General features: G+C 55.9%; 1 protein-coding gene across 1 annotated transcript in view; it reads right to left on the reverse strand.

Moving 5' to 3' along the window:
* The window catches only part of ADGRL1 (adhesion G protein-coupled receptor L1), a 63,542-nt gene extending 43,576 nt beyond the window's left edge, over positions 1 to 19,966 (reverse strand). The window contains exon 1 of the mRNA XM_015440559.4: positions 19,792 to 19,966. The gene's annotated coding sequence lies outside the window, so the exon portion shown is untranslated. The remainder of the gene's footprint in view (positions 1 to 19,791) is intronic.
* Between the last annotated feature and the right edge of the window lie 2,250 nt (positions 19,967 to 22,216).

Raw genomic sequence — 22,216 nt, forward strand, 5'->3', positions numbered from 1 at the left:
GGTGTTAGCCACCATACCTAGCCTAGAGGCCAGTATTTTTTTTTTTTTAATTATGGTATAATTTTAAACACATGAACTACTTATTTATGCTTTTGAGACAGGGTCTCTCTCTGTTGCCCAGGCTGAAGTGCAGTGGCATGATGTCAGCACACTGCAGCTTTGAACTACCAGGCTCAAGTATCCCCCCCCACCTCAGCCTCCCGAGTACCTAGGATTACAGGCACGTGCCACGATGCCCAGCCGGTCTTGCTATGTTGCCCAGGCTGGCACTTAAACCACTTCTTAGTGTACAATTCAGGGGCAGTAACTGAATTCTCAAATGCTGTTCAACAACCATCACCACTATCTATTTCCAAAACTTTTTTTTTTTTTTAAACAGAGTTTCACTCTTGTCACCCAGCTGGAGTGCAAGGGTGCAATCCCAGCTCACTGCAACCTCCGCCTCCCAGGTTCAAGCAATTCTCCTGTCTCAGCCTCCCGAATAGCTGGGATTATAGGCACCCACCACCACGAGTAGACACGGGGTTTCACCATGTTGGCCAGACTAGTCTGGAACTCCTGACCTCAAGTGATCCACCCGCCTCGGCCTCCCAACATGTTGGGATTACAGGCATGAGCCACCGTGCCTGGCCTCCAAAACATTTTATCACCCCAAATAAAAACTCCTTACCCACTAAACAGTAACACCCTCTCCCCTCGTCACCCAGCCCTGGTACCTTATAATCTACTTTCTGTCTCCATGGATTTACCTATTCTAGACATGTCATACAAATGGAATCACACACTATGTGTCCTTTTTTTTTTTTTCCCCTAGTTAGATGGGAGTCTCACTCTGTTGCCCAGGCTGGAGTGCAGTGGCACAATCTCGGCTCACTGGAACCTCTACCTCCCAGGGTCAAGTGATCCTCCTGTCTCAGCCTCCTGAGTAGCTGGGACTATAGTCACATGACCCCACTAAATTAACTCCTGGCTAATTTTTGTATTTTTTGTAGAGGCAGGATTTCGTCGTGTTGCCCAGGCTGGCCTCAAACTCCCAGACTCAAGTGATCTGCCCATCTTGGCCTCGTAAAGTGCTGAGATTACGGGTGTGAGCTACTGTTCCCGGCCTTATTTTGGGTCCAGCTTCTCTCACTCAGCACCAAGTTTCCAAGGCTCACCTACGTCATAGCCTGGATTCAAGCTTCATTCTGTTTTACGGCTGCGTAATATTCCACTGCGTGGGTGGCCCACGTTTGCTTTATCCATTCGTCGGTAATGGACATGTGGGCTGCCGCACAGAAGGGTCCTTTTTATTTTTGCCCTAGCTTTACTGTGAGGCATCATTGACAAGTAGAAATTACATATATTTAAGGTTATATGATATTTTGATATCCGTATGTGTTGTGAAATTACAACCAAGCTAACTAACAACATATCCAACACCTCACCTAGATACCTTTCTGGTATGTGTGGTGAGAACACTTGAGTCTAATTCCTCAGCAAGTTTCAAGAAAACAATATGCTATAACAACAATAATTTTTATTAATAACAATAATTTAATAATAATAATAATTATTATTTTTAGATGGAATCTCACTCTGTCACCCAGGCTGGAGTGCAGTGGCGCAATCTTGGCTTACTGCAACTTCTCCCTCCCAGGTTCAAGCAATTCCCATGCCTCAGCCTCCCAAATGGCTGGGGCTACAGGTGGGCACCACTGTGCCTGGTTAATTTTTGTATTTTTAGTAGAGATGGGGTCTCATGTTGCCCAGGCTGGTCTCAAACTCTTGAGCTCAAGCAATCTGCCTGCCTCGGCCTCCCAAAGTGCTGCAATTATAGGTGTGAGCTACCACACCTGGCCTTTTTTTTTTTTCTTTTTTGAGACGGAGTCTCGCTCTGTCACCCAGGCTGGAGTGCAGTGGCGCATCTCAGCTCACTGCAAGCTCCGCCCCCCGGGTTCACACCATTCTCCTGCCTCAGCCTCCCGAGTAGCTGGGACTACAGGCGCCCGCCACCACGCCCGGATAATTTTTTTTTGTATTTTTAGTAGAGACGGGGTTTCACCGTGTTAGCCAGGATGGTCTCGATCTCCTGGCCTCGTGATCTGCCCGCCTCGGCCTCCCAAAGTGCTGGGATTACAGGCGTGAGTCACCGCGCCCGGCCCTGCTATTATTAATTATAGTCACCATGCTGTACCTTAGGTCTCTGGAACTTTTTTTTTAGAGATGGGATCTTGCTGTGTTGCCGAGGCTGGAGTGCAGTGGCACCATGACAGCTCACTGCAACCTCGAACTCCTGGGCTCAAGAGATCCTCCTACCTCAGCCTTCCGTGTAGCTGGGATTACAGGTGTGTGCCACCATGCTTGGTTAATTTTAAATTTTTTTGTGGAGACAGGTCTTGCTATGTTGTTCAGGCTGGCCTTGCACTCCTGGCGTCAAGCGATGCTCCTGCCTTGGTCTCCCAAAGTGCTGGGATTACAGGCACAAGCCATCCTGCCTGGTTAAAACGTGTTTATCTGAAAGCTGAAAGCTTGTACTCTTTTTTTTTTTTTTGAGACGGGGTCTCGCTCTGTCCCCCAGGCTGGAGTGCAGTGGAGCATCTCGGCTCACTGCAAGCTCCGCCTCCCGGGTTTAGGCCATTCTCCTGCCTCAGCCTCCCGAGTAGCTGGGACTAGAGGCGCCCACCACCTTGCCCGGCTAGTTTTTTTTTGTATTTTTTAGTAGAGACGGGGTTTCACCGTGTTAGCCAGGATGGTCTCGACCTCTTGGCCTCATGATCCGCCCGTCTCGGCCTCCCAAAGTGCTGGGATTACAGGCTTGAGCCGCCGCGTCCGGCCAAAAGCTTGTACTCTTTGACCTACATCCCCCACCTTCCCCTGTGCCCTCATCCCCGTAACCACTGCTCTACTCTGCTTCTTTTTTTTTTTTTTTTTTTTTTGAGACGGAGTCTCACGCTGTTGCCCAGGCTGGAGTGCAGTGGCGCGATCTCGGCTCACTGCAAGCTCCGCCTCCTGGGTTCACGCCATTCTCCTGCCTCAGCCTCCTGAGTAGCTGGGACTACAGGCGCCCGCCACCGCGCCCGGCTAATTTTTTTGTATTTTTAGTAGAGACGGGGTTTCACTGTGGTCTCGATCTCCTGACCTTGTGATCCGCCCGCCTCGGCCTCCCAAAGTGCTGGGATTACAGGCTTGAGCCACCGCGCCCGGCCTACTCTGCTTCTATGAGTTCAATTCTTTTTTCGATTCCACAGATAAGTGAGATCACGCGCTATTTGTCTTTCTGTGTCTGGCTTATTTCACTTAGCATAATGTCCTCCAGGTTCATCCATTCCAGAGGGGTGTTTTAAAAGACAATCGTGGCCGGGTGCGGTGGCTCACGCCGGTGATCCCAGCACTTTGGGAGGCTGAGGAGGGCAGATCCCCTGAGGTCAGGAGTTCAAGACCAGCCTGGCCAACGTGGTGAAACCCCATCTCTATTAAAAATACAAAAATTAGCCGGGTGTGGTGGCAGGGACCTGTATTCTCAGCTACTCGGGAGGCTGAGGTAGGAGAATTGCTTGAACCTGGGAGGTGGAGGTCGCAATGAGCCAAGATTGCGCCACCAACTCTAGCCTGGGCGACAGAGTGAGACTCCATCTTAAAAAAAAAAAAAAAAAAAACTAAAGACAATGTTGACTGGTGAGTCCTCTGCTTTAACCCCTCCGATGCCTCTGGCCCCCACCTTATCTCCCTCCAGCCATGCGGGTTCCCACCCTGCAGCCTCAGCCTCAGCCTCTGTCCCCATCTGTGTCCCTCAGACTCAGAGGTGTCCTCCCCAGAGACGCAGACATGGGCCTCCGCCACCCTGTATCACACACAGCGCCCTGTGGTCGCCGCCTGCCTGTGCATCCCTCGCCATGCCGTGACCTCGTGTCTCTGTTTTCTTCTTGGTAAAACGGGGATACCTCAGAGGGCAGCTGTACAACAGGACAAATTCACACACGAGACACTCGGGGTGCTCCTGGCACACAGACAGGGTGAGGCATCCCTTGTCCCCATTGTCACCTTCTCTATTAGCTTGGGCTGCCATAACAAAGTACCACAGACTGTGCAGCAGCTTACACAGCAGAAATTTACTTCCTCCTCGTTCTGGAGGCCAGAACTCCAAGATCAAGGTGCCAGCAAATTCAGTTTCTGTGGAAATTCTCTTCCGCCTTCTCATTGTATCCTCACAGGGCCTCTTCTCTGGACATGCACAGAGGGAGACAGATCCCTGCTGTGTCTTTCTCTCTTTTTTTTCTGAGACAAGTTCTGGCTGTCTTGCTCAGGCTGGAGTGCAGTGGCACAATCCCAGCTCACTGCAGTCTCAACCTCCCAGGCTCATGCGATCCTCCCGCCTCAGCCTTCTGAGTAGCTGCGACTACAGGTGCATGCCCCTGTGCCCAACTACTTTTTTGATTCTTTTTGTAGCGATGGGGTCTCGCTATGTTGCCGAGGCTGGTCTTGAGCTTCTGGCCTCAAGTGATCCTCCTGCCTTGGCCTCCCAAAGTGCTGGGATTATAGGCATGAGCCACAAGCCCCAGCCTCTCTCTTCTTATTGGGATACCAGTCCTTTCAGAGTAGGGGGCCCCACCCTTAAGATCTCATTTAACCTTAATTACCTCCCTCAAGGGCCTACCTCCAAATACACTCACGCTGGGAGTGAGGGCTTCAACCTCTGCATTTGGGAGGAAGGTGAGAACATACAGTTTAGTCTATAACCTCATCCATCCCATCCCTGCTTCATACTTTTACTTGACCACTCCTAGATGGAATCTCACTCTGTCGCCCAGGCTGGAGTGCAGTGGCGCGATCTCGGCTCACTGCAACCTCCACCTCCCGAGTTCAAGCAATTCTCCTGCCTCAGCCTCCTGAGTAGCTAGGATTACGGTCACATACCATCAATCCTGGCTAATTTTTGTATTTTTAGTAGAGAGGAGGTTTTGCCATGTTGGTCAGGCTGGTCTTGAACTCCCAACCTCAGGTGATCCGCCTGCTTTGGTCTCCCAAAGTGCTAGGATTACAGACGTGAGCCACTGTGCCTGGCCTTTTGTTGTTGCTTTGAGATGGAGTCTTGCTCTGTCGCCCAGGCTGGAGTTCAGTGGAGCGATCTCAGCTCACTGCAACCTCCACCTCCTGGGTTCAAGTGATTCTCCTGCCTCAGCCTCCTGAGTAGCTGAGATTACAGTAACATAACACGACACCCGGCTAATTTTTGTATTTTTAGTAGAAACGGGATTTCGCCATGTTGGCCAGACTGCTCTCGAACTCCTAACCTCAGGTGATCCACCCGCCTCGGCCTCCCAAAGTGCTGGGATTACAGGCGTGAATCACCATACCCAGTCTTCTAGATTTCCTTTCTACTCCCAGGAGAATGGAAACTTCTGAGGCTGGAACTTGGTTTCCCTGACTCCTGTCTCCTGGCCCCCTGAACACACAGTGGGTCACCAAGCAAAAACTCACTGAAGGCAAGGAGCAGTGGCTCATGCCTGTAATCCCAGCACTTTCGGAGGCCGAGGTGGATGGATCACGAGGTCAGGAGATCGAGACCATCCTGGCTAACAAGGTGAAACCCCATCTCTACTAAAAACGCAAAAATTAGCCGGGCGTGGTGGCGGGTACCTGCAGTCCCAGCTACTCGGGAAGCTGAGGCAGGAGAATGGCGTGTGAACTCAGGAGGCGGAGCTTGCGGTGAGCCAAGATTGTACCACTGCACTCCAGCCTGGGCGACAGAGCGAGACTCCGTCTCAAAAAAAAAAAAAAAAAAAAAAGTACTGAAGACAGGGGAGTGACTAAGGACGGCAGTGAGGATAGCTGGAGATGGGGTGTCTGCCCTGTGACCTGGGGGGCCATGCCTGACCCCCACAGGCAGGGGGCCATTGCTTTAGGGGTACAGACAGAGTTCCGCAGGAACATGACCCCCTCTCCCCAGAGTGGCTCCCCTAGGAAGCTCCAGGCACCCCAAGGGACCAGCCTAAGCTTGGCAGATGGTGGGTATCCCCTGGGAGACCCAGGCCTGACCATCCCTGAGGCCTCTGGAGGGGGAGGTGTTATGGATTGAATTACGGCCGCCCCCCCGCACCCCCTCTGCCAAAAAAAAAAGAATGCCAGGCTAGGCACAGTACCCAGTGGCTCACACCCACAACCCCAGTACTTTGGGAGGCCAAGGTGGGAGGATCACTTGAGCCTTGGAGTTTGAGACAAGACTGAGCAACGGTGAGACCCCATCTCTACAAAAAACACAAAAATTAGCCGAGCACGGTGGCATGTGCCTATAAGTCCTAGCTACTGCGAAGGCTGAGGTGGGAGGGTCGCTTGAGCCCAGGAGGTTGAGGCTGCAGTGAGCTCTGACTGCACCATTGCACTCTAGCCTGGGCAAGAGAGTGGGGCTCTGTGTCAAAAAAACAAAAGATAGGTTGGAGTCCTAGGGTGCCAAAAAAACAAAAGATATGTTGAAGTCCTAACTCCTGATAACTCACATGTGACTGTGTTGGGAATATCTGGAGTCCTTACAGAGATAATCAAGTTAAAATGAGGTCATTAGTATGGGTCCTAATCCAACAACTGGCGCCCTTATATAAAGGGGAAACCTGGACACAGACATGCACAGAAGACCACGTGACCATGAAGGCAGAGACCAGAATGATGCTTCTAGAAGCCAGGGAAGATTGCCAGTTAATGACCAAAAGAAGTCAGGAGACAGGCCTGCAACGGATTCTCCCTGAAGGCTCCCAGAAGGAACCAAGCCTGACGACACCTTGATCTTGGACTTCCAACCTCCAGAGCTGGGAGGCGACACAATTCTGTTGCTGGCTGCGGTGGCTCACACCTGTAATCCCAGCACTTTGGGAGGCCAAGGCGGGAGAACTGCTTGAGCCCAAGAGTTTGAGACCAGTCTGGGCAACACAGTGAGACCCCAGCTCTATAAACAAATACAAAAAAGTAGCTGGGCATGATGGGATGCACCTGTAGTCCCAGCTGCTCAGGAGGCTGAAGTGGGAGGATCACTTGAGCCCGGGAGGTTGAGACTGCAGTGACCTGTGATTGCACCACCACACCTCAGCCTGGGCAATAGAGCAAGACCCCATCTCTGAAACATAAATAAACCAATCAATAAAGTCTCTGTTGCTAAAGCCGTCCCGTCTGTGGTAATTTGTTGTGGGAACCTAGGAAATTCATATACGGAGTCAGGACACACAGGGAGTGAGGAGGGAGGCAGAGATGGGGCCAGGGGTCTGAGCTGCAGAACTTTAGAGAAACCATTTACAGGAAACAGCAAACGACAGGGTGGGTGTCTAGCTGGGCTCTCCAGCAAGGAACCACCTGAGATGCCAGGAACAGTGGCGGACACCTCCATGTCCCAGCCCGAGCACCTTCCATGTGTAGCTCACGTAATCCTAATAACCATTTAGGAAGGGGAGAGGCTTGTACCCACATTTTACAGAGGAGGAAAGTGAGGTCCTGTCACTGAAGAGACATACCCAGGAACACTCAGCTGGTAAGGGGGCTTGAACCCAGGGAGGGCTGGCTCCCCAGGTTGGGCTTGGTGAGCTGTGGGGGGATCCTGGGGCGCCAGAAGAGCCCCCACTCCTAGGCCCACACTGCATTTGAGTGACTATGCATCCTCAGAGCTGGTCATGCCTAGAGGTTCTGCACTTGTGAGGCCAGGTGAGCCCACACCTGTGTCTGTCCCCACCTTGCACCTGAGTGGTCTTTAGTCACCCTATGTGTCTTTCTTTTTTCTCTCTTTTTTTTTTTTTTTTTTTTTTGAGACAACAGGGTCTTGCTCTGTTGCCCAGGCTGGAGTGCAATGGTGCACTCTCAGCTCACTGCAGCCTCATCCTCCCAGGCTCAAGTGCTCCTCCCAGCTCAGCCTCCCAAGTAGCTGGGACTACAGGCACACAGAACCATGCCTGGCTAATTCTTATATTTTTTGTAGAGATGAGGTTTCACCATGTTGCCCAGGCTAGTCTTGAACTTCTGGGCTCAAGCGATCCTCCTGCTTCAGCCTCCCAAAGTGCTGGGACTGCAGGTGCACCCAGGAATCCATTGCACCCAGCCATAGGTGACCCTATTTCGCCCATGGGACACAGGGGGCTGCACACCTGCCTGTATGTTCGCGTCTAAGCCCTACGTCTGTCTCAAGTCAAGGGTCGGTGCGGCAGGGTGGGCCACTGAGGCCCAGACTCTGTCCTCGGGTGCCCTGGGATGGGGATGGGGAGAGCAACAGGAGGAGAAGCGGCTGCTGGAGGAGAGGGGGCGCCTCTAGCCTGCCCTAGCCTGCAGTTGCCATGGCAACCCTCTGCGCACTAGAGTGGGTGGGAGTCTGAGTGCCTTGGGTTGGGGGGGTGGGGAACCAAGGTGGGGATCTGGGATCTGGGCCCCCCTCATGGTCTCCTCCCTTCCTGGCAGCAGCCGGCCCCTCCACACACAGCCCTCTGGCTGCATGTCCTGCCTCCTGCCCACTCCCCAAACCCAGCTGCCCATGAGCCCGCCTCCTCCAGGAAGCCCTCAGGCATCCGGCAGGTCCCTAAGGAAGCTCCTGGATTTCAATCTGCTGTGTAGCTTCAGAGCAAGCACTTGGCCTCTCTGAACCTATTTCCCCATTGCTACTTAGGGACTAACAGGCCTACCTCACAGAGACAGAGCACGTGCCCAGAGAGGGCCTGGGTACATGGTCCTCAGGCAGGGCAAGGTTCTTGCAGCATCTTCAGCCCCCGCCCCATCCTCCAGCTCAGCAGATGGCAGCCCAGTCCCTCCAGGTGCTCAGGAACCAGACAGTCATCCTGGATCCCTCTCCCCTCATATCACATCCAGGCCCGTCAGGTCCTGTGGCTACTCCTTCAGGGTCCACTCACCTCTCACCACTCCTCAGCTTCTCTCTGGTTCAGCCCCATCATCTCCCAGCTGGACCCCACTTCCCTGCCTCGCTGTCTACACTTCATCTCCCCATCTGTCTGCCACCCCTGTCCCTACCTCTACCCCCAGGCCAGAAAGATCTTTGCAAAATGAAACTGTCTACAGTATGTTTCCCCCATGGCCACCAGGGGGCGCTTGTGAGATTCTAAGTCAGCCTCTTCCCTCCTCTGCTCAGAACTCTCCGTGGCTCCCACCTCACTCGACCAAAAGCCAAAGTCCATCATACAAAGGCTCTGCAGGGGGCCAGGTATGGCGGCGCACACCTGTAATCCCAGCACTTTGGGAGGCTGAGGCGGGCTGATTGCTTGAGCTCAGAAATTCCAGACCAGCTTGGGCAACATCGTGAAACCCTGTCTCTACCAAAAATACAAAAAGTTAGCTGGGCGTGGTGGCGCACGCCTGTGATCCCAGCTCCTTGGGAGGCTTAGGTGGGAGAATCTCTTGAGCCCGGGAGGTGGAGGTTGCAGTGAGCTGAGATTATGCCACTGCACTCTAGCCTGGGCAACGGAACAACAACCCATCTCAAAAACAAAAAAACAAACAGGCCCTGTACAATGTGAAACACCAGGCACTGCTCTGTCTCAGGGCCTCTGCACGGGCTGTTTCTCTCTTCCCCAGATCCCCTCACAGCTCCTCCTGCATCTTCCTTTTGGTCTTTCCTCACACATCACTAGCTCGGCAAAGTACTGCTGGCCCCCGCACTCCTACACGTTGTCCTGGCTTGATTTCTCCATGATCCCCATCACCAACACGCCATGCATTTTATTTGCTTATGAACTCTCCGCCACTAGATGCTGGCTCTGCAGGGTGTGGTTTGCGTACTACGCTCAGCACAGCGCATGGCACAAGCAAGAAGCTGACATACAATTGTTCAATGAAGAACCTTTCGAAGGTCACCCTGGAGCTGGGCGCAGTGGCTCATGCCTGTAATCCTAGCAATTTGGGAGACCAATGCAGAATTGCTTGTGGCCAGGAGTTCGAGACCAGCCTGGGCAACACAGTGAGATCCTGTCTCTACAACAATTTAAAAATTAGCCAGGCATGGTGGCACACGTCTGTGGTCCTAGCTACTGGGGGGGCTGAAGCGGCAGGGTCATTCAAGCCCAAAAAGTCAAGGCTGCAGTGACTACGATTATGCCACTGCACTCCAGCCTGGGTGACAAAACAAGACTCCGTCTCTAAATAAAATAAAATAAAGGTCACCCTGGCCAGCAAGCAGCACTGGACTGCAAAGGGGTAGGGGTCGTTCAAAAAATTCCCTGCCCCTCCCCCAGACACCTTCTCCCTCGTCTCCCCATCTATCTGCCACCCCGTCCCATCTAATCTCTACCCTGAAGCCAGAATGATCTTTGCAAAATGAAAATCCAGTGACACCCCTCCCTGCCTACAACCCTCCATGGTTCCCCACTGCCTGTGATGCTCTAACATCTCAGGGCATCTCCGGGCATCTCAGGGCATCTCAGGCCCTGCTGTCCTGCCACCTTCCCATCACCTCTACTCAGCACCTGTCTCTCTCTCGCAAACACAGTTCCTTATTCTGCTCTCCCTCCAAAGGACTCTGCCTGGAGGACAGCGTTGGTATCCACTCTCCCAGCACACAGGGCCTCCATGTTTTGCTCCCTTAACAGGACTTGGGCTCAGCTGTTAAATGTCTGTCTTCCCCACCATCGAGGGACTCTGAGGGGAAAGTACCACTGTGGGTTGGGCTGGCTCTTGTTGCGTGCCCAGCCCTGGGCAAGGAGTGGATGCTTGTTCATTTGTTTAATGAATGAAGGCTGGGCGCGGTAATCCCAGCACTTCGGGAGGCCAAGGTGGGCGGATCACGAGGTCAGGAGATCGAGACCATCCTGGCTAATACGGTGAAACCCCGTCTCTACTAAAAATACAAAAAAATTAGCCAGGCGTGGTGGCGGGTGCCTGTAGTCCCAGCTACTCGGGAGGCTGAGGCAGGAGAATGGCGTGAACCCGGGAGGTGGAGCTTGCAGTGAGCCGAGATTGTGCCACTGCACTGCAGCCTGGGCAACAGAGCAAGACACTGTCTCAAAAAAAAAAAAAAAAGAAACCCAAAAAGCAGGTCACCCATTCAGCGGATGTTTACCGAGTTCCCAACTGGTCACAAGTGCAATGGAAGAAGGTGTGCCTGAGAGTGGGTATATGTGTAGGTGCAACTGTAGACAGAGTGGCCAGGAAATGCCTCCCGTAAAAAGTGACATTTCAGCAGAGGTCTTGAGGAGGTGAAAAGAGCATTCTGGGCAGAGGGAACAGCACGTGCAAAGGTCCTGGGGAAGGAACGTGCTGAGATGTGGCTGGGGCTCTGTAAACAAGGGGAAGAGTGGAAGCAGGTGAGGGTGGCTGGGGTCACAGAGGCCATGCAGGGCCTTGTGGACCTTAGGGAGGACTTTGGCTTTCTAGAGAGGTGTTGGGAATCCTGAACAAAGGAGGGATGGGATGTGGCTCGGGTGTTCACAGGCATCTTCTGGCCACAGAGGTGGAGATCAGACTGTGTGTGGGGAAGTTGAGAGGAGTGGAGGGTACTCCCTACCCCACCTCTCCCTTGCCTTTTGTCTACAGGGCTGTCTAAGCCAGAAACCTGAAGCTTCCACCAGAGCTGGTTGCCTCTTGGCCTCCCGTCTGGCCTCCTGTCCTCCGTTCCTGCCAACTGTGGCTCTATCCCATGTAGCAGCTAGAGGGAGCTCATGCTAAACATTCTCACCCTGCCATCTGGATCCTGACCCAACTCCCTTCTCCCTATCCCCACCCCGGTCACAGGCCCTGGCAGCCCCATGGACAAACCAAACACAGACTCACGGTCACAAGGCCAGCGAGCAGCCTCCAGCCTCTCTCCATGTGCAGTTGTGAAACATTTCTCCTTCCTCCTCTTTGAGCCACCACCTTCTCTCTGACCTCAGGGCAGCCCGTCTCTCACAGATGCTCCTTCCCCTCCACCATACCCATCCTCCCCTTCCAGGTTGCAGCTGGAAAGCCCCCTCCTCCGGGAAGCCTTCCCTGATTTGCACCTCTGCTGCGCTCACCATCATGGCAGGTCCGCATCACAGTAGCCTGTGGTCTGTTTCTACTCCAAAGTGTTCACTGTCCAGCCCCAAGCTTTGCACTCTTAGCTCAGCAGAGCAGAGCTGGAAAGAGTTCTAGAAACCAGGGCCCAAGGCCAGGTGCGGTGGCTCACGCCTGTAATCCCAGCACTTTGGGAGGCCGAGATGGGCGGATCATGAGGTCAGGAGATCGAGACCATCCTGGCTAACACGGTGAAACCCCATCTCTACTAAAAAACACAAAAAATTAGCCGGGCATGGTGGTGGGCTTCTGTAGTCCCAGCTACTCGGGAGGCTGAGGCAGGAGAATGGTGTGAACCCAGGAGGTGGAGCTTGCAGTGAGAGGATATCATGCCACTGTACTCCAGCCTGGGCGACAGAGCGAGACTCGGTCTCAAGAAAAAAACAAACAAACAAACAAAAAGAAGCTAGGGCCCGAGCAGAGGGCACAGAGGCGGGATCCCCCTGCTGCATCAGACACTAGCTGTTAAGGGGCAGGGTGGGGACTGCAGAGACCAGGAGACGGGGGCATGGTGCCTGGCAGGGCAGGAGAGAAGAGGCCCCGGGCATAGCGCCCTCAAGTTGCAGGTTCAAATCCCAGCTGTGCGCTGTCATGTCGGCACGACAGGACACCCACGTCACTCCTCTCAATTCTGTCTCTCCACGGGGGAGCTGGGGAACGAGAGCCTCCCAGGGTGGCTGTGGGGGTTAGAAATATTTTTCGGCAATTCCACACATCTTTTTTGGAGCATCTTCTATGTGCCAGACACTGAGGGGCTGGGTACAAAAAAGTCGATTCTACAGCGTACCAGTATTGTAAAAGAAGATAAAGCCAGCAGAAGTGGCTACGAGTGTGTGTGGGTTTGGGAGTGGTTTTTTTTTTTTTTTTAAATCGTATTTTTAAAGACAGGGTCTCGCTCTATTGCCCAGGGTGGAGTGCAGTGGCGCGATCATAGCTCACCACAGCCTCTGAGCTCAAGGGATCCTCCTGCCTCGGCCTCCCAAGTAGCTAGGATCACAGGGCGTGTACCACCGTGCCTGGCTAATTTTTAATTTTTTTGTAGAAATGGAGGCCTCGTTATGTTTCCCAGGCTGGTCTCGAACTCAAGCGATCCTCCCACTTCATCCTCCCAAAGTGCTGGGATTACAGGCATAAGCCACTGTGCCCGGCTGTTGCAATTTTATTTTATTTTATGTATTTATTTATTTGAGACAGAGTCTTGCTCTGTCGCCCAGGCTGGAGTGCAACGGCGTGATCTTGGCTAACTGCAACCTCCGCCTCCCAGGTTCAAGCGATTCTCCTGACTCAGCCTCCTGATTAGCTGGGACTACAGGCACCCACGACCACACTCAGCTTATTTTTGTATTTTTAGTAGAGACATGGCTTCACCATATTGGTCAGGCTAGTCTCGAACTCCTGACCTCAGGTGATCCACCTACCTCAGCCTTCCAAAGTGCTGGGATTACAGGCATGAGCCGCTTGCCTGGCTGTTGCCATCTTAAATAGGATGATCAGGAAAGGTCATCTCCCCTGGAGAAGATGACATTTTAGCAAAGCCCTGTGAATTTGAGGGAGGAGCACGCAGGTGTTCAGTTCAGGAAAGTTAGAAGAGAGTCCGAGGCAGGGTCACAGTCCGTGCAAAGGCCCTGGGGCTGGACCGTGCCTGTATGTTTGAATAACGGTAGCAGCTGCCTCGAGGAAGCGGGTTGTGAGCTGGTGGGGAGAGTGGGAGGAGGTGAGAGCAGGGAGGTGCCGGAAACAGACTGTGCGGGACTCCTTGTACTTTAAGCACACAACTGCTCCCCGAATGGGGCCGCCCCTCTGCCCAGCCTTCACTCCCAGAAGCCACTGGGGGGCGCTCTGGGGCAGGGTCGGCCAACCATGGTCAGGCCCCCGCCTGCCTTTGTACAGCTGGTAAGCTAAGAATGGTGTTTACGTTTTTAAAGGACTGAAGAAGAGAAAAGAGAACAGGCCACAGAACCCGTCTGGGGCCCGCAAAGCTCTCAGTATTTACCATCTGGCTTTCTACAGAAAAGTCACCCAGCCAACCTCTACTCTACTTTATTTACGTACACATTTTTTTTGAGACAGGGTCTTGCTCTATAGCCCAGGCTGGAATGCAGTGGTGCGATTACGGCTCACTGCAGCCTCTACCTCCCAAGCTCAAGTGATCCTCCTGCCTCAGCCTCCCAAGTAGCTGGGACGACAGGCGTGTGGCACCATGCCCAACTAATTTAAAAAATTTCTTTTTTGAGACAGAGTCTCTCTCTATCGCCCAGGCTGGAGTGCAGTGGCATAATCTTGGCTCATGGCAACCTCCACCTCCCGGGTTCAAGCGATTCTCCTGCCTCAGCCTCCTGAGTAGCTAGGATTAGAGGCACGCGCCACCACACTCGACTAATTTTTTTATTTTTAGTAGACACGGGGTTTCACCATGTTGGTCAGGCTGGTCTCGAACTCCTGACCTTGTGATCTGCCTGCCTCAGCCTCCCAAAAGGCTGGGATTACTGGCGTGAGCCACTGCGCCTGGCCTAATTTTTTCATCTTTTATTCTGTAAAGACAGGGTGGGGGGGTGTCTCGCTTTGTCGCCCAGGCTGGTCCCGAACTCCAGGACTGAAGCGATCCTCCTGCCTCAGCCTTCGAAAGTGCTGGGATTACAGGCGTGAACCATCTTGCCCCGCTAGCAACCTCTACTCTACAGCCATCACTGCCAACCCAGGACAATTCTGCCCCGGATCCTAGTATGTTTAGCAATGTCTGCAGACTTTCCGAGGTGTTACAACTGTGGGGGTGGGGGTGTCACTGACATCTATCGGGCAGAGGCTAGGGTGGCCTCCGAGCATCCTATAGTACAGAGGACAGCCTCCCACAGAGAATGACGTGGTGCCAAAGTCAGGAGTAATGGAAATCGTCTGGGAAATCCTGTCTGTGAAAGCCAGCCCCAGGCCCCTCACCTCCTTAAGGGACCGGAAGGAGAATCTACCTGGCTTCCTGGCCTGATCATTTGTGACCTGCAGGGTATTTTTAGCCTCTGAGGGAGGGGCACTGGCTATTCTGAGTTTTTTTTTTTTTGGGGGGGGGGGAGCCAAGGCTATTTTTGGCCTCGGCATCTATTCATTGAATTTCTATCTTCCCCCCAATTTTGGAACAGGAGGCAGGGAAGGCAGGGTTTTTTTTTTTTTTTAGAGTCAGGATCCTGCTCCGTCACCCAGGCTGGAGTGCACTTGTGCAATCATAGCTCCCTGCAGCCTCAAACTTCTGGGCTCAAGCGATCCTCCCACCTCAGCCTCCTGAGCAGCTGAGACTACAGGAGCATATTCACGACGCCCAGCTATTAAAAAAAATTTTTTTGGAGACGAGTCTTGCCGTGTTGCCCAGGCTGATCTCAAATTCTTGGCCTCAAGCAACCCTCCCACCTCGGCTTCCCAAGTGCTGAGATTACAGGTGTGAGCCACCACACCCGGGCCAGGTAAGACTTCCTGAACACACACTGTGGGCCAGCGATGACGGCTGACACCTGAGATTCCCAAAGCAAAGCAAATCACAACATCCTCGCACACTTGGATCCTCCTCACAGACACAAGACAGTAAACAAACAAGCACAGAGCATCAGGAAATTACAGACTACGTGAAAAGCCATCCGCTGTACTGCACGTCAGGAGATGGGTGGGAAGCTGCGACTTTGCAGAAGGTGCCTGGCAGTAAACGTTACTGGGGAGGTGATATTTCAAGAGGGTGGGGGAGAAAAAGCCTCGCAAATATCTAGGGGAGGGTCCTAGGTGGCAGAACAGCCAGTGCAAAGGCCCTGGGGTAGGATCACGCTTGGCACATTGGAGGAGCAACGAGGAGGGAGGAGGTGGCCCAGAAAGACCGTGAAGGGCCAGACCCCAGGACGGCCCAAGCCTGTGTGGGCTACTGCAGTCAGAATTTGGGGCTGCCCTCGAAAAGGAGACACATGCCTTCTCCCCAACTCGCATGACAGGAGAGTTTTGCTTTATTGTTTTGAGGTTTTTTGGGTTTTTTTTTTTTTTTTTTTTTTTTTTGAGACTGAGTCTCGCTCTGTCACCCACGCTGGAGTGCAGTGGCGCAATCTCGGCTCGCTGCAACCTCCGCCTCCTGGATTCAAGCGATCCTTCCGCCTCAGCCTCCCTGGTAGCTGGGATTACAGATGCGCACAACCACATCTGGCTAAATTTTTGTACTTGTAGTAGAGATAGGGTTTCACCATGTTGGCCAGGCTGGTCTCGAACTCCTGACCTCAGGTGATTCACCCGCCTCAGTCTCCCAAAGTGCTGGGATTACAGGTATGAGCTACCATGCCCAGCTGATAGGAGAGATTTGACAGAAACCCCATATGTGTTGCAAGAACGTGAGCTCCACGAGGACAGGACGTGGCCACCACCCTCCATGGCGCCACCCATATGGCGCTGGGTAGGGAAAGCACTTGACAAGTGTGTGCAGACTGCATGACGAGGTGCACCCAGCCTTGCTCAAAGGAGTCCTGAGCACACAGCTGCAGGTGCACACAAGATGCAGACAGTCCCATGTGTGCACACAGACAGCTGCTCCTTCTTGCAGCCCTGAGTCCCCCAGCATGACCACCCCCTCTGCAAAACACAAACACCAGCACACGAGGGACCCTTATGAACACCGGATGAGCCTGATAAGACACGTGGCCACATGCGCCCTTGGCTAGATCACCATCCAGGCCACACAGGTAGACGACACCTACGCACAGGTGCAGGCAGACAGACAGACATCTGGATTCTGGGGACACCGGGACCCCCTCCATGTTTCTACTTGGCCTCCCGCCTCACTCTAGGACCCGTCTCTTCCCTTCCACCAGGGTGCCCAATAGCAACCACTCTGCCCCAAACCCAGCTTGGGAGGAGCTGTCTGTCTTGCCACAGCACCCCCAGGGTCACTGGGGTCAGGGTTTCAGACCCAGGGAACCCCCGCCTCAGGAGTCCCTCCCCCTGCCTCCCCATGGAGGAGCTGGAGGAGGGGAAGCGTCTGGCATCTGGAAATCAGATCCGTGAGAGGAACCCACACAGAAACCAGAGCCTTGTGTGTCCTTGGCCACACGTCTCGCCGGGGAGGCAGGAGGGGGTGGAGGGCAAAGACGATGCTCTGGCGGGGATGGCACTGCTCCCACTGCTCTGGTTCCTCTTGAGGGGTACCCGCTGCCACCCTCCCCACCGAGATGCCTGCACTGGGGCTGAAGCAACACACGTTCTGCCACCAGCCTGGCAGGGTAGGGAGGACGCAGATGCCCCGAGACACACGCATCACGCAGCCTCGCATGCAGGTGGAGACGCCACCGGCCAGGAGCCCAAACCGCTGGATGCAAACACACTCCCGAGCAGCTGAGGCGCCTGTAGGCTCCTCCCCAATGTGTCCACAGGGTCCTCCTAGGTCCCCCAGGAGAAAGGGCTCCCCTGGGCAGGCTGGGAATAGAAGCTGGGCTTCAAGTCCCTGCCTTCCCCTCCCTCCCTGTAGGCTCCACAGCCCAGGTGTGCTGGTCCCCAGCTCCCCATCCTCCCCAACCCTGCACGCCAGCTACACCCCCAAGAGCAGGCATCAGCATGGGTGATCACCGGGTACGCAAGCCCCCCAGAAGTGGGGATTGAGACGGGTGCCCCTTGGAGAGAGAGCGAGCGCCTGGAGGGGCGTCCCAGGGCAGGTGCTACACACACAGGGTGGACTGAGCGAGGCCATGTGGGAGGTCACCAAGCTAGGGAGGAAGATGGTGGCAAGACCAGCAGGAGGGCCGGCACCCACATGTGAGTGCACACGTATGTTGCACGAGTATGTGGCTCCGTACACGGGTGCGATCGCTGCCAGCCATGGAATTAGTTCCCTTTTCCGAATTCCAGATGATTTTTCATCTCTGTAATTAATGGGCAAGTCAGTTCTGAACGGCATGGCAGGCAAATTGCTAGTTAGGAAAATCACGGATAATTTTCTCGATATGATAATGAACGTTGGAATCCTTCTCTTATTCTCCCTGTTTTCATCCTACTTTTAAGTAATAAATTTGGCATTAGTGGGAGGGGAGCAGGGAGGAAGGAGAAGTCACCTGGCCCCCAAAGCTGGGGCCTGACAGGGGCCCACGCAGAGTCCCCTGCCCCCCAGGCCGTGGGGCAGATTGGAGAAGAGAATGAGGGGTGTGGACCCTCCGCGGGGGTGATCAATTCAGGGGTCCAGGCCCTGGAGAACAGGTGGAGGGCAGGGAGCTTTCAGGCTGTCAGCCAGGGTGAAGGAGTGCGGTCTGGGGTCAGGTTAGACTCATGCCAGCCCTTGGGGTGTTGGAGAGAGAAGCAGAAACCAATAGCCTGTCCCCAAACAGCACGGAGGTCAACGGTCCGGAATAGACATTCACCCTCAGGTGTGCCCCACTAGGTCCAACCTCCTCTAAGCGGTGACTCCATACCAGGCTAAGGAAGCCGGGCAAGCAGAGAGAGGGGGAGAGAGAGAGATATAAAGACAGAGAGAGAGAGAGAGAGAGAGAGAGAGAGAGAGAGAGAGAGAGAGAGAGAGAGAGAGAGAGAGAGATATAAAGACAGAGAGAGAGAGAGAGAGAGAGAGAGAGAGAGAGAGAGAGCGCGAGCGAGCCAGCCATCTTGGCAGCCATTTTGAACCCCTCCCCCTCCTGCCCCCAGGCACACATGTTGGGCTGTTGGATGTGGGAAGACAGACCCCAGCTCTAAGTCCGGTGGAAGCCAGGCAGAAAGGGGGGCCCTGCCTGGAACTGGGATAGAGACACCCACGCAGCTGCCATGGGTGGAGGTGGATGGGGGTTGCAACAGGAGGAAAGGGTCCAGGCAGGTACAGAGAGATGCTGGCCAGGGATGGGGCAGTGTGAGGACCCGGACTCCAAGTGTAGCGACAGGGGTGTGTGTAGCCAGCGGCTGTCATCAGATGGGGGCCAGGGGTGCACTGGAGAGATACCTGGGAGGGTACTTTCTGGACACGGCTGGAGCAAACACAGCACCCCCCCCCCCACCACCACTTCAGGCCTGGACTAGGGTCCCAGGACCGTCATATGGGAGGATGACAACCGAACCTTGGTAGCTCAATCAAATGCGCACCTGGGGTGGGGGTGGGGAGTTGTCCTCAAAGCACGAATAATCCCGGTGGATCAAACCTGCCGGCCTCCCGTGCTTTAACCCGGCACCACGGAGAGAAGGTGCTGCCCGGCTGCACCCCCTCCTCCTGACAGCGGCGCCCCCCGGACTGCGGCCAGCTCGACACCCTGACAGACCCCTCCCCATCCCCCGCGCCACTGCCTCCCAGAGAAAAACAATCCCCTCGCCCAGCATCTTGTGGTGCCAGCCACGGCTCCTCCGAGGCCCGGGACCGGCGCGCGGCGCGCACACGCACCCCCTCCGCTCACACCCAGACACCTACACAAACAGAGCGCCAAGCACCCGCGCGCACACGCACCGGGGACACGCAGGCACCGCCGCGCCGCTTCCCCACAAAGGCTGGCGCGCGCGCGGGCACACGCAACCACGCGCGGGCACACTCGCGGTCCCCTCCCCCCGCCAGGCACCCTGCGGCCGCCCGTCCGCACCCCCGCGCCCCGGGCGCTCCGTGGGGGCCGCCCCTCCCGGGCCCCTAGCCAGTGGGGGTGAGCTGCGGGCTGCCCCCCACGCCCCTCCCGCTCAGGTGCAGTGCCCCGCGCGGCTCCAGCGTCCCCTCCCCCCTCGCGGCCAGGACAGGCCCCGGCTCCCATCCTTCCCGCCTCCCCTCTTCCGCGCGCCCCGCACACCTGGCCCAGGTGCGGCGTCGCCCCTCGCCCTGGGCCCGCAGACACTCACCTGTCCAGCGCCGCTCTGGGGTCGGCCCAGCGTGTCTCTCCTGCGGCTCCGCGAACCCGGGCCCCCCGCCCGGCACATCTCCCGGAGCCGGGGCTGAGGGGAAGCGGATAGGAGGTGGCGGGGCGAGGGCGGCCTCCGTGTCCCTTCTTTCCCCTAGCCCAGCACCGCCGCCACCGACCAAAAATTAAAAAAAAAAAAAGAAAAAGAAAATAAAAAAAAGAGGCGGATTACACGGAACCAAAGGCGGCCCCCTCGCGGCGGCGGAGGCTCGGGACTGGGGGCGATCGGGTCTGCGCCCCTCCCGGGGAGCGAGGCGGTGGGGCGGGGGCGGCGTCAGAGCACTGGGGGCTGGGGCGAGGCGGAGCGCCCCGAGGCGGCGCCGGCAGCGGCCCGCATCTCCCCCGCAGCTCCGCGGCCCCGACGGAGGCGGCACGTGTGCGCCCAGGCGACTTCCCAGCCCCCTCCGACGGCGGCGGTGGCCGAGGGGTTAACGGGGCAGCCGGGGCGCCCCTGCAGGCCTCCGCCGCCCGGCGGCGCCGCTCCGGGGCCCGCGCGGCCCCATCAGCCGGGACCTCCTCGGCAGACGGCGGGGCGGGGGCGCCGCAGCGCCGACAGCTCCCGCGCCGACGGCTCGGGCTCCCCGCAGTGGCCGCGGGGGGCTCGGGTTGGGGGTGGGCGGCGCGGAGCTGGCGGAGGGGGGCGGCGCGGCTGGAGGCGGGTGCCGCGGCGTCGCGCCCCCGGTGCGGCCGGAGGGGGGGCGCCGGGCCGGGCCCGTGGGCACCGCAGGACGCGCGGACCGAGCCGGCGCCGGGCACCAGCAATGACAAGCCGCCTGCTCGCCCCGCTCCCCGGCGCACCCGCTCCGGGAGGGGGGCGGCGGGCGCGCAAAAAACCCGGCCCGGAGTCGCCGCCCGGGACTGGCAGCCGCAACCCGCCTGAGCACCCCAGGGGCCGGCCCGAAAACCCGGGCTGGACTTTCCTTCCCTTCGACTCCTCTCGCCTTCTCTCTGGAAAAGCAGGGAGAAGGAAGGCGACGTGCTGGAGCCCCGCGTTGGAGCGGGGAGTGGGGGAAGGGAGACAGACGTAAGGAAGACCCGGAGAGGATTTTCCAGCGAAGTAAAAGGAAAGGCGCCGAGCCCGAGAAGGAGGGCGCAAATGTGGAGATCTGGAAGGGTTGTGCAAAACCCGAGCTGGATTAGATAAAGATGTGAGGAACGGGTGTTGGGGTGGGTGGTTGGGGGGTAGATGCGACACGGCCAAATGCACCCGGGGCACGCAAATTTCGGGCCGGATTCTTTCTCGGGAGACGGAGTAATGCGTCAGGCCTAACGCAGTGGAAACAAGCAAGACCCGGCCCGGAATTCCCGGGACCTGGGTTCGCATGGGAAGGGTGTTCTGGAAGGGGGATGCTTAGTGTCTGAGGCGACTTGGGTTGCCCTCATCTTCCTGGCAGCGACGTGTAAGGGGGAGGGGCAAAAGGAGGGCTGGACTCGGGTACGAAGGGATTCGGCGCGCTGGCTGCACCGGAGCGGACAGGTAAAAGCGGTTTCTGGATCCAGGGGCGCTGCGAAGGGAATGCGTTGAGGCCGGTACCCTGGGAGACCAGACCTACAATAAAAGGCGAGGGAGGCACGCAAAGCCAGGACTGGAGCGCGCGGGACGGGATGAGACCCTCAGCAGAGGATCCTGGGCCACCGAGACAGGGGCTTGGAGCTGACCGGGCAGGAGGGGCGGAGGGAAGCGTTAGGGGGAGGTTTGTATCTATAAACGCCTCAAAGTCTTGCTTTTGGGGAGGGGATGCGGGAGAAAAATTGAATTTTATGTTCTCTGAAAGAGTAAAAACCCGGCATGGATTTTCACCACCTAACAACTCCATTGCAGCTGGTGGACTTAGAGAAGTAGGGCAAGAAGCAGGCTTGGGTTCCCAGGCATCAGACCAAGTGAGGCGAGGAGCAGGTTTCGGATTGAGGCTGCAGAGGGAGCCCCGGGACCCCCTCTCTGGGGTGGGGAAGGCTGTTGGACCCGGCTTTGCTCTCCGGAGAGCCAAAGTTACGACTGCCAAGACCTATAGCCGGGGCTATAAAACCGGGCCCCAAGCCAAAAATAGACACTTCGGCAACTTTATGCAGGGTGGGGGCTGGAGGGAAATGGAAGTGGGGTACAGACTCCTGGAGTGGAGGGAACAGGGGGGAGGGGGTGTCCCTGAAGCGGGGCTGCTGGCTCCATTTTATGAAAGATGGGTGCAACGGGAAGACTGATGGCTGGGGAGGAGCAAAACGCGGGCTTGGATCCTCAGGGAAAGGAATCCATTCAAGTGAGGCCTAAATGTTAAGGCAGACAGCTCAAAGTTCAAAGCTGGCCTGCATCTTAGCAGCAGGGCAGACAAATCTTGATCTGAGTTTTAGAGGAGGGGGACTGGCTGAGG

Source organism: Macaca fascicularis, chromosome 19, assembly GCF_037993035.2.
Source record: "Macaca fascicularis isolate 582-1 chromosome 19, T2T-MFA8v1.1".
Classification (NCBI taxonomy): Eukaryota; Metazoa; Chordata; class Mammalia; order Primates; family Cercopithecidae; genus Macaca; species Macaca fascicularis.